Source organism: Triturus cristatus, chromosome 2_2 (genome assembly GCF_964204655.1).
Source record: "Triturus cristatus chromosome 2_2, aTriCri1.1, whole genome shotgun sequence".
Classification (NCBI taxonomy): domain Eukaryota; kingdom Metazoa; phylum Chordata; class Amphibia; order Caudata; family Salamandridae; genus Triturus; species Triturus cristatus.
In genome coordinates, this window is record NC_140582.1 from 232812123 (window position 1) to 232824686 (window position 12564).

Genomic DNA, 12564 nt, shown 5'->3' on the forward strand with positions numbered 1-12564 from the left:
CACAGACCCTTGTTTTTAAAATGTAATGTTCGAACATTAGTTGAAGCTCGTCACTTGCTGTTTTCACCTTCCAATGAAATGTTTTGTGAAGGCATTTCTTAAATGTGTTTTAAATTTGTATTTAATGAATATTACTTTTAAAATTCTATAAGTTGTATATATTTCTGTCCTAATAGTCATTTTTCATGTGGACCTCTTTTTTGAGTTCCAAATTTTGAATAAATAACATAAACTTGAACTGCCACTGATAATACCATGTATGCAGACACACAGGCCCTAGCACTTCAGAGATTTCTACTATGAAGCCCTAGGGCTTGAGCTGTGCGTGCTGTGTCTAGTACACCTTAGAGATCTAACTTCTTTGAATTGCTTCACAAGTTCAGACAGGGCTCGTTATAGCACTGCACTCTAAGGGGGATATTCACAAGGACTTATCTCCGAGTTATCATCACCTTAACGCATCAAAAGTGGAGATAGATTTAACACCCCATTCACAAGCTGTTGCAAACTGCAGACAACGGCAGTATTCCCGCGATAACTGCCTCAAAATGTATCTCCACGGTGGAAACACCAACTAACACTAATGAGATGCAGAGTAGGCGTTCCCATGCAAAAACACACGGAAAAACCACAATACCACTTTCATAACCAACTGCCAGATCCGCGATGCGTGTCAAAACCACGCGATAAGCCGCGGTAGCAGCAGGTACTTAACACCTGCCTCCTGCAAGTGTAAAGCCAGACGATTACCTGCAGTAGGCAATGGAGCCCCGCACACAGCCACACCCGAAGAACAAACAATGCCATGGAGATAATCATGCAGCTAATCATCAGGCAGCTCGGAGCCCCAACAGGGCCACAACACTCACCGACACCACCCTCAGGACCGCCACTACCTCCCGGATCCATCCTCCCAGACCACCACAGAGGCAGCACAAAGTAAGACAGCGGACCAAACACGCACCAGTCTCACAGACCTAATGACCAATGAAGTCATTGCCCACTACAGGCACAAAAGGACAACCATCATCCGCATCATGACCCATATCGGCCACAGGTTGACGGTCCCAACACAGCGGAGAACCAACATCCCTCCGCAGACAAAGCTGCTGGCTGTGCTGCACCTGTTGGCCTCTGGTACCTTCCAACCAACAACTGCCAGAGGGGTCTCACAGCCAGCCTTATCAAAGTTCATCACACCTGTCCTGGATGCAATCCTCAGCTTCATACCCCAGTACCTTCACTTCCCCCATACTGTGCAGGAACAGCAGGAGACCAAGCAAGGCTTCTACGCCATTTCTGGTTTCCCGGCCGTGTTGGGGGCAATAGACTTCACATATGTCCCACTTGTGCCCCCTGCGGATACTACACACCACTACTGCAACAGAAAGCACACACATTCAATCAATGTGCAAGCTATAGTGGACCACTGGGGAATGTTCACCAATGTCGTTGCAAACTACCCTAGCAGTGTGCACGATTCTTACATCTTCCGACAGTCCATCATCAACCAGCACTTCCAGGATGGCACATATGGAACTGGACTGCTCGTTGGTAAGTGCCAAATCAACACACCACACACCTCAAAGCCACCATCACACAATGCACAACTGTGGGAATGCACATGTGACCAAACCACATACAACATGTCAATCAACATGCCCACCTACCAGACACAACAACACTACTCCATGGTGATCCTGGGCTACCCCTGCACACAATACAGCTATATCATGGCACCCCAGCCACACAACAGCTGAACGTGTGTAGATGCGGAATGCAGCCATGTGCGAAGGATGCAAGTGACCTGTGAATGGGAAAATACACAACGACAAGTGAGGCGTGGATGTGCAGGACAGACATGGGTATGCAAACCACAGATATGTCCATGCAGCCCATTGCTGGCACTCACAACGCTGGCCCGCATCACTCCTTTCTCATTGACATACTCCACTGGCGTCCTCTTCGTACCAGTAGGTCCCACATGTGGAACTGTGTCCTGAGTCCTGAATTGCAGTGACCCCGAGTCCGTGGCAGCGGCCACAGCACCAGACTCCCTTTGATCAGTGAGGCATAATTCCATATCGCAGGCCTGCAACACGTGGTGCCACTAACCCTGTTCAACACAAGCCTGCGACACATGGTGCCACTAACCCTGTGCACCATGAGTGACCATCAGCCTCCGGTGGAACATCGTTGGTGTCTGAGCCTGTGGCCTGGGGATTGTCATCAGCAATGGGCAGGTACGGACTTGGTGTCTGGCATGAGTCTGTGGCATTCATATCCACCATGTTGCCGGACACAGCTGGCATGTGCCCTCTGCATCATGCCCTGGAGGTAGACCTCCCATTCTCCCCCGTGACACTCCGCGGAAGGCACCTATGACACATACAAGACCCTGCTCTGCCCTCATGACCCTACCCCAGTCTCCCGCAGGTCAGCGTCCCGTGGCGGTGGACCCGTGTCAGCCACTGTGCATCTGGGGTCACTAACCCTGTGCGACTCAAGTCATCACCCCTTGCTGTTCTGACATTGCATTTCTGTGTGCCTGATAACTGTTGGAGTTGTTGGCAGCACCAGCTACTCACTGAGGGCTGGCTTACACTTACCCCACACACAGCCAGCACAGGCCTCACTGGATTAGTGAGCCTGCCATCACATCCTGCTGAACCAAGTATTGAATCTTTTCTCCCTGCACAGTCACAGGTGATCAAGGATATGCACTCTGCCCTTGGATGATGACACCCCTCCGAGACCAGAACACACCCGCCCAGAGGCAGTACAATGCGGCCCACATACGCACCAGGGGCATCATTGAATGCACATTTGGCACGTTGAAGTCACGTTTCAGGTGCCTGGATGGCACAGGTGGAAAGCTCCTGTACAGCCTGGACATCGTGTGCAAGATGATCATTGCATGTTGTTTGTTGCGCAACATCTGTGTACGCACCAATGCCCCATGAATCCCAGTTCCAGAAGTACCGGACGATGATGGAGACGATGGGGCAGGGGGCCCACATCCCACTGCAGCTGCGGCAGGAATGGCCTGTCGGAAAACCATCATTGGCAATTATTTCTCATGAGCACGTGACAATGTGGCCATCCCTGGCAATCATGGGACAGTAATAAATGTCCATAAGCACAGCATGTGTGAATAAAACATATTTGCAGGTTACAGGTTGTACTTGTACATTGTCATGTCACAGTTTCCTGGTGTGCCCAATGTGATTTGCCATGTTGTGCACATGTACGGCACCAGTTGTGTCCTGTGTTCCGTTGTGGAGGTGTTTCTGTTTGTACCGGGATGTTGTCAATGTCGAGGTGCACTTATACTTATGTGCGTATTCTGCACGGTGGGTGATTCGGTCCTGTGGCTCTGATTTGTCTGCCACTGGTCCCTTTCTTGCGGTGTGCCTGTCAGTTCTGTGCTTCCACGGTGCTGAGGTGTTGTAGACTTGGGTAACTTGTGCTCTATGTCAAGTTGTGACCCTTGGGCATGGTTTGTCCACAGATGCGTCGTTGACATCAGGGGTGGTTGTGTCCGAGTGTGACCTGCTCCTTTCCGGTTGTGGTCCACACTCGCCACCTCAGTGTCGTGCCGTGTACATTGTCATGGTGATTGGACTGCAGCCATGCTACTTGTCATGTGGTGTCTCTTGCATTGTCAGTGTGGCTGACGTATATGCATGTTTGCTGTGTTTCGCACGTGTGCATGTGTTGGTTGTGTGCTTGTTGATGTGTTGTGTGGGTGCCCCTTTGGGCACATGGTGTACGTGGGACTACTTGGTGTTTGTGTGTGTGCTGAAGTGTTCCTGTGGGATCAGGGACATGATCCTGAGTCATTGTGGGAGTGCAGTGTGCTCTGCTTAATTGTGCATGTGTGCCATTGGGCCCATCTCCCCCCGTCCACCCACTCCCTGGTTGGTGCGCACCCCGTTGATGTGGTGTCGGGTCATGTTGGACAGTGTCCGGATCCCAGACTCCTGTCACCGTCTCCCGACTGGTAACTGTGGCCACCATATTCTCCATGTGTTAAGAAGAACAAGGAAACCCTGGAGGTCAGACGGGACCAAGGGTAGAGATATTTTATAACAACAACGTTCCCATACAAGAGAAATAGATATGGTATCGCAATTTTTACAATCAAAAACTGGAAATGTCTGGAAGCTGAGGTAAAGGGATAAATACCATTTTAATAATAATAAGGAGAAAGGCAAACAATTAGTATAAACATGGGTAAGTGAGCAAAACGTGAGTAGGTAAAAAGGAAATCAGCCGAATTCCTTACCACAGGCAAGTGACTTAAAAAGGTGACTTTACAGTAAAGGCAAGAGATGAAAATATATAAAGTCACAGTAGGTTGCAAGTCTCATACTCAATTTACAGGGTACAAAGTATAAATATTAGAGTTTAGAGACGTAGGTCAACGACGTTTCGATCCCCATGAAAATCGTGGGATCTCTTCAGGACAAGACGATAAAGCGAATGCCTGGGAAAGTTGCCTAGGTAGGTATATATGACAAAAAAATGGGGGGAGGGGGGAGGGGAGGGGAAAAAAGGAGGGGGAAAGGGAGAGGAAAAAGGGAAAGGGGAGCAGGAAGGGAAGGGGGAGGGAAAAGGATAAGGGCGGACGGGTAATTATAAATTAAGCAAGGTGCATGAAACTTACTTAAGTGCGAAGCAGTGAGGAGGGACGATGTATAAGGGAAGTGAAAAGGGTGACCGAGGAAGGTACGTGATAAAGTACCAGTACTCATGAATTAAAATATGCCCAAAGGGGGAATAATTGTACATGGAGGAAGATAAGGGGAAAGAATAACGAACGTATGGAGGTACAATTGAAGGATAATGTGGAAAGGTGAAGAAGACTAAAGTAGGGATAGCCAAGATGAGACAAGGATTGAGATGCTGAATAAAAACCAACAGGAATTAAGAGACCAGAATATGTAAGGTAAAAGGAGTAAGGCAGAGAGTATAGTATAGATAAGGTCCCAAAAGGAACTCATGCGGAAAGATTAGGCTAAGATACCGTGAAGCAGAGAGGTCCAGGACGGTAGGAAAGGAGAAGGAAACAAAAAAGGCGATGGAGAGATGAAATTAATAGAAACACAGACGGTGATGAAAAGGTATGGTGGGAGGGGAAAGGGAGCGGGCAAAGAAACTTTACTGGGCGCCGGGCAAGGGGAATAGTCACCAGCAGCCAAGGTAAAGTTGTAGTAAGCCCGTTCAGGGAATGCAGGACGAGTCGTGGGGGCGCGTTAGGGCCGCGTAATTGTCATCGGTGGGCCATAGCCATGGAGTCGGTGGCGATCACTGCCGAAATAGGTACGCGGTATCGTTGGGCGGTCCACGGGAGAAACAAGCCGAAAGGTCCCGGCCGGGACCAATGGAGGTGTGCGTCCTCGGAATGTCGAGTTCTGGGAGGGAAGAAGGAGGGAATTAGGAGGATAAAGGGGACGGAAGTAGGTGTAGGTAGCCGGAGTGGTAGGGGGGATAAACGGGCGTACCAGATTAGGCGGAGGCACCGGTACGGCTGGAGACGCTGAATCGCGGTGAGGAGTGCAGCCGTCCGTCCAAGCGTGAAGGCTAAATACGGGTTATGCGCGCGCAAGGTGGTCAAGAAAGAGAACTTGCAACCTACTGTGACTTTATATATTTTCATCTCTTGCCTTTACTGTAAAGTCACCTTTTTAAGTCACTTGCCTGTGGTAAGGAAATCGGCTGATTTCCTTTTTACCTATTCACGTTTTGCTCACTTACCCTTGTTTATACTAATTGTTTGCCTTTCTCCTTATTATTATTAAAATTGTATTTATCCCTTTACCTTAGCTTCCAGACATTTCCAGTTTTTGATTGTAAAAATTGCGATACCATATCTATTTCTCTTGTATGGGACCGTTGTTGTTATAAAACACCATATTCTCCATGTCATTCAGCTCCAGGTGTTCTGCTGGCCCCCCTCCTCCGGGGTGCATTGCTGCTTTCATGTTGGCAGCGAGTTTCTGCTTGGTTTTGCCATTCACATCAGTCCAGGGCCTCTTGTGCTCTTCCATTGTCCTGCTCTGCCATGCAACGGCATACACATGGTCCGAGGTGGTGTGCCATTTTTGCCGCTTTGTTGCCAATGACACGCTGGAGGTGCAGTTGGTGGTGGTGTTCTGGCTCATCCGTGGCGATAATCGGGTTTTCCTGGCGACTGTACCCCATCTTCCTCTTCCTTTTCTTATTGGCCTTCCATGGGCCCTGTATTCCTGGGTGTTCCTCCGTGGGGATTGTGGGGTTCATGTTGTCCTCTGCAGTTGGTCAGGGTGCATCCGTGGTACTCCGCAGTTGATGCAGTTTTATAGTGGCATTTTCTGTATGCTGTTCTTGTGCTTTTTCCCGCATTACGCGTGGGTATTGCTGGCCTCACGCTGGTTGTCACTGTTTTCTTATCGCGTTTGGGCCCATCGCATGTTTTTTTGCATTGAGGTTTGTGGTTGTATCGCGGACATTGGCCACGTTTTCAGCAGACTATCGCATGGTAACGTCGTGTTGTGAATTCCACGTTGACACAGGGTTATTTTCCCGCGATAGGCTGCGATGTGTAAAGTTGCGTTAACATTTTTTGGAGATGTTTAGCTCATGTTCTTGTGAATATACCCCTAAGTTTCTTTCGATTGCTTAGATTTGAAATTACATCCCAAACCATTACTGCACTGTCTGTGACCATTGCCCACCTCAAACAGTTGCAATAGGTCAACAGGCAATTGCGCAGAATGGCAATTGTACAGTACATGTGTGTATGATGCGTCTTTGACAACATCAATTAGTGCGGAGGAAGAAACCCAATATTTGGGAAAGGGATGTGAGGCCACTCAGCAAAGAAATGCTCTCTGACATTCCTTGGTCCACCAATGGCTTCAAATCTGTTTATCTTTCACCAGATACTATATTTGAATAGTACCCTATTCAAGTGTATCGGGGTGTAAGACAGGCATTTTGGCTCAAACTTTGTTTTTGTTATACATTAATGATCTGGTGACCCATTTAGAGCAGTGCAACCACAGCCCCCTGAGTCTGGCCAACAGCAAGGTCCCGGCCATCCTGTTTGCGGACAACACCCTGATTGCAAAGTGTAAACTTAAGTTGGAGCACTATACAGGAGGCATCTTGAGAGCTCTACAGGGCTCTAGCTTCCGTACTGTAACCCATGCCTTGCAAATCTACCATCCTCAGGCCCTGGTGGGAGCATTATATAGTGGGAAACTCTGGGGCCATGTTAATGTTCATTCTTTAGAGCTGGTGGAGAATTGCTTAATAAATCACCTCACCAACCTCCCCGTCAGTACCCCTTTTGTCCCGCTCTGGCTAGATCTGGGTCTGAGATCTCTCATCCACAGAGTTAGATGCAGACCCTTGCGGTACTGAAGGAGAATCTGGTGCTTAGATGATTTAACACCCTCTCTGACAGGATTAGATGACATATTTAAGCTCCCTCGGGCTGTAAGGATCCCATGGCTGGGGCACATTAAACGTTGTCTAATAGAGATTGGATGTGAGAATCGCTGAGTGCACTCTGGGACTGCATGTAGCATTTCCAAGTCCATGCGAAAGGGGTTGTCCTGGAGCCGTGTAAATGGTGACTTCCATAGGAGGGAAGGATCCTTGACTTAAGCTTTTCTGGAATTTAACTATGGGGGAGTGAATGGATAAAATTAAGCCCCCACAAGCTAGAACTCTGTACATGAAATTCCGGATAGGGACTTTATCTCTGAACATTTGCTGCGAGATGGCATTGCCCCTCTTTAGAACCAGAGACGAGTTGACCCTTCTTCCCAGAAAGCAGGGAATCCATAGAACATTGTCCTGTAGTTTTGCCTGCTTTACCAGGCTCCCAAGAGGTTTTGGCTCCTGTCACTCGGCCACAATCTGGGTGCTAGGGCCTATAGATCTGCTTCAAGGATATTAAGATCCAACACAACTCTACTAATTGTCTTTGTTGTCTCCTGTTTTTTTCTGAGCATGTGCAGATGAAGACAGAAAAGGGTTACTTTGTTGTAACCAGCCCAGGTTTGGGGACTTGTTTGCATTTAATGTTCAACTTTGCAATTGGCTCTGAATATATTAATGATGTGCTATTTGGTATTATGGTCTTGCATCCCCAGTTAATGTATGTTTTTCAATCATTTTAATTCTTCGCTTTATCGAATGACTATCACTCATTGCTGCTATTATAACATATTTTTCCTCTGGATGTCTTAATTGTATGTATTGATGTTTTATCAAATTGATGTATTTGATTGTATGTGCTTTTATGGCAATGTGCCGAAAATCAAGTTTAATATGAATAATACAAAATAATTGTACAGCATTACATGGGTCAAACATACTCTGTCTTTCCCTAGATCTAGCTGCAGATCCAATGAACAAACTAGGAGATGCCTCTAATGCATTGATAATCAGGACGTTAATAAATCTAATTTAAAAGTAACGAGCTACAGAAACAACTTTGCACAACATCTGGGCCAGCTTTAGGGTGGTGTGACGAGTGCAGACGCACCTTGTGCTGACCTCAGGGGGGAGCGGGTGCTGTGTTTACAATAACTTATGGATGGAAAAGTACCTGCTTCAGAGTTACTTGTGTTTCCAACAGTTTTCAGCCAACAATAAAAATGTCAAGATACCTGATTGATGTGCCTGTTGAAGAGAGATGGAGTTAGTCTAGTCCCAGTCTTGACTCATCATAAAGTAGAGCAGAGGGTTAATGTGCCTGCTGCAAACAATGTGTACCATGCAGATCATATAATTGAGTGTGAGTGTACTATGAGTAGCGCTATAAAAAAAAGAAATGTATGTCATTGAGGTGCTATGGAGAGATGATGACACTGTTGCAGAGTGGTAGTGAAGGAATTCGTGCATAAGGTATCATGGGGAGTGCCAAAAAATACTGTCACACAGGGCGCCGCATACACAAAAGTCGGCACCGCATAGCTTATTACTGAAATGTTGTATTTCAACCCCTAACATAGTCAAGAGGGCCGTGTGTTTATTGCATAAGAATTCTTTCCAGCCTTGATGAAAATTGTGCTGGCACTTTTCGCAACTTTGAGTAACTGAGGGCATTTTTTCGTAATAAAAATGAAGCTATCTGTGAAAGTAGATTGTTTTTGCAAAGCAATTTGGACTGTCTGAGTAAGCCATATAAAAGTATTGTAAGACCGATTAAGTGTGTATTTTTAAACTTCTAGCTCTGAGAAAAATCTGATGATCCTAAATACAACCTTGAACCTGGATCTTGATTAGATGTGTTCTCACTCCTTCAATTATTTAAAGAACAGCGTTCAGATAACAGCCAGCCTGTTTTCATTTTCTCAATTTGTTTTACTTGTCAGCGTTATTTTTGCCCAGCTATAAGTGAATTGCTAAAAATCTACATTTGATTCGAAAGTCCAATCTTATTTACGCTTTTCCCTCCCTTCTTTCACCAAACTGCTGGAAAAGACTACTACCGAGTTAGTTTTGGTTGACTAGCGTCTGGTAATGAATTACTTGCAGGCATTGTCCTACAGAACATGAATCAAGCAATAATGGATATGCTGGTATACCAGTACCAATTTTACAAATGATTCATTGGAATCTACATGTTTGTTATTCTACCCAGGTCAGCCTTCATGTTCAGGCAGCACAATAGCCCTTAATGTGAGGTGACTCTAATCTTTGATGGGTCTGCTATCAGGAGTTGCTGGTCGCAAGGCCAAAGACTGTGCGTGACGAGGTTTTTGCTTCAGGTATGGTGATAAAATAGTACTTTACTTTGATAAAAACCTAGCAATTCACTGAAAAAATAAAGGTTAAAGTGATTATAGTTAGGTGAAAATGTAATCAAGGGGTGATTACGAGTTTGGGGGTGTGACCGCTGCAGCCTCCAGGACACCTCAGTCCCGGCAGTCTACAGCACACCGTATTAAGACTTGTGCTGTCTGAAACGCAGACCGCGGTTATGGCGCTGTTCCCACCGGTACCGCGGCGCTTGATCATTTTGGAAATGTCACCTCCGATGACTCAGGGCTGCGGTGTACCCGCTGAGCCTATTACGACTACACAGAGTGTACTGGTGGTCTCCCAGCGGCAGTTACCCAACTGGGGTATATTGCCCTGGTATGCTCGCAACAAATCACCACAACAGTTACCATTGGATGGATTAAAAAACGACACAACTGATGTGCTTTTGCCAAGTGGATATGCCTGCAAACACACCCAATCCCTGACCAGGATCCTTTGCTCCTACAACACAGAAGATAGGAGACACTGCTGTGACTCATGGCAGACCCCTTTTTCTATCATCTCACCATTTAGCACTCTCCACCACCTTTAATTTTTATTTTGCACTTTTTCACCAATATCATTTGTTTGTTTTTTTCTTTCATATAGTCACTCCGATTTTTATTTTTATCATTCCAAGCCCCAAAAACCCCCAGTTCACTGAAGCTGAGTTGACAGTCATGGTGGATACATAGTGAATGAAATCATTAGAGTAGATCCCTAAATATTTGGTTCCCACGTCCAGCATACTCCTCTGTAGGAAAGCAGAATTGTGGGACAGGATATTCAACAGAGTGAAACCTGTTGATATCATCATGCGAACACAGCTGGGAATTAGGGGGAGGTGGACCGACCTCTTGTTGAGGGTGCGTACCAGGTACAACAACCACCACCTGGATACCCAGAGGTCTGGTGGTGGCCCTCCCAGCGTTCCATTACTGTTCTTTCCTCTGGAGGGAGAAGGTATTAGCCATCCTGCATTCTGAGAGCTTGACAGGAAAAGCTGGGGAGTGGACTCTGGTAAGTAACACTTCAATTACTGTCACAATACCACAATGTCCTATTTGCTGCCACCTCTGCTTTTACTATTGTGTTGTCTATCTACTTTCCTAATATGCAATACTCAAAGTATCAGAGATGTTGGTTTGTCTGTGTCAATGTGTATTGTTACATATAAGATCACATGTGTTAAACTCCATGACATGCCACATGTTGGAATGGTGTCTTTAAGTAGATGACCATACAAATATCATCCCAGGACCCATGATATGTGATAATATGTAAATGTATGGTCCATCTCAAATGCATGTTGCCAACAGGTATGTTACACTAACCATTTTTCACTTGTCTGCCATGTCACAACTGATGTTCACTCATCGTGCAGGTTACAATTTGTCAAGTGTTGGTAAGCTTAGATAGAAACGCTACCAGTACTACTATAAGGCCCTGTGACTGGAACTCTAACCAAGATTATACTCCTTCTGCTCCATCCAACTTATCTGCCATGTTACAACTGAAGTTCAGTAATCATGGACTGTGCAATGTACATAACATGCTCCACTCAGATATATGTTTGAATACTTTGCTTGATGGTGTCCTGGTCTCATCAACTGAAACTACTGATGACATCAGAGAAACCATACCAAGTGTGTACCTCTAATGTATGTAAGCCATGAAGGAAACTCAGCTGATTAGCAGTGGCAGGTGAGCTGTTGATGAGTACTCCTTACATGATAAACAATGCTAAATATAAAACCAAGGTGTGTGCTTGCCTGTATTGTACACAACTAGGTTTTGGAATGGTCAAAAATACATGTTACGACAACTCTGTTTTGTTTGCAATATTTTGTATATGTCATGCCTATCCCTAAACCCAAATAGCCACATATCAGCACATTTAATGAGCTGATGAAATCTACTACATGTATTGAATGTCTTCAAATGTCTAGTAACCAACTTCAACTCCACGCAAATAGATGACAATACAAATCTCTATCTATTTTGTTTTTTTCCAGGTTACTTTGACACAGTGTGCATATAGATACCTCACTTCCACCAATAACAATGTTCTATATTTCTCAACAGGTCGATCGGCCACCGCACCTGTCCAAAGGTTGGACACTGAACAGACTTTCTCCCCACCCCAGGATGAAGCTCTCAGTGATGACACCACTCCTGAAGATGTGGACATGGATGACAGTCATGGCCCTTCTGGTATGTCCTGGGCAGACGGCAAGGGCGGGGCTCACTGTGCCCACAACAAGACCTCTCACCCCAGCTGCAACAACACAGCCAACACCTGCACCGCACCGCCAACCTTTGACTCTAGCACAGTAGTACCACCCTGTGCACCCCAGTCCTGGATTCTGAGGTGCCTATCACCACCCCAGTCAATGAGGAACCAGGACCCAGTGGGAGCATGCAGTCTGTGCCAATGGCACAGATCCGTGAGGCTAGGTGTCTTGGGAGGGTAACTGTTGCCCCGCAGAGTGAGCCCATTGGGCTCGCGGATATCCAGGCAGCTATCACCCAAGTCCTGGGAGTCTACCAGGACTCCCAAGGTGTGATGGATCAGGTATTTACCCAAATCCGGGAGATGAAGCAGCTGGAGAGAAATATATACAAGAGGGTTGCCGGCATTGACACCGAGGTGGCCGGCATCAGCACCAACCTGGCCTCCCTGGTTGGGGTGCTGCGGGATATCAACTCTACCCTCTGCAGGGCTTTTCCACCTGCATCTCCCCTTTCCTGTGGTCAAAG

At 46.4% G+C, this 12564-nt stretch overlaps 1 long non-coding RNA gene across 1 annotated transcript in view; it reads right to left on the minus strand.

Moving 5' to 3' along the window:
• The window catches only part of LOC146862089 (uncharacterized), a 67356-nt gene that overhangs the window by 38757 nt on the left and 16035 nt on the right, over positions 1 to 12564 (minus strand). The gene's annotated exons all lie outside the window — the stretch shown is intronic.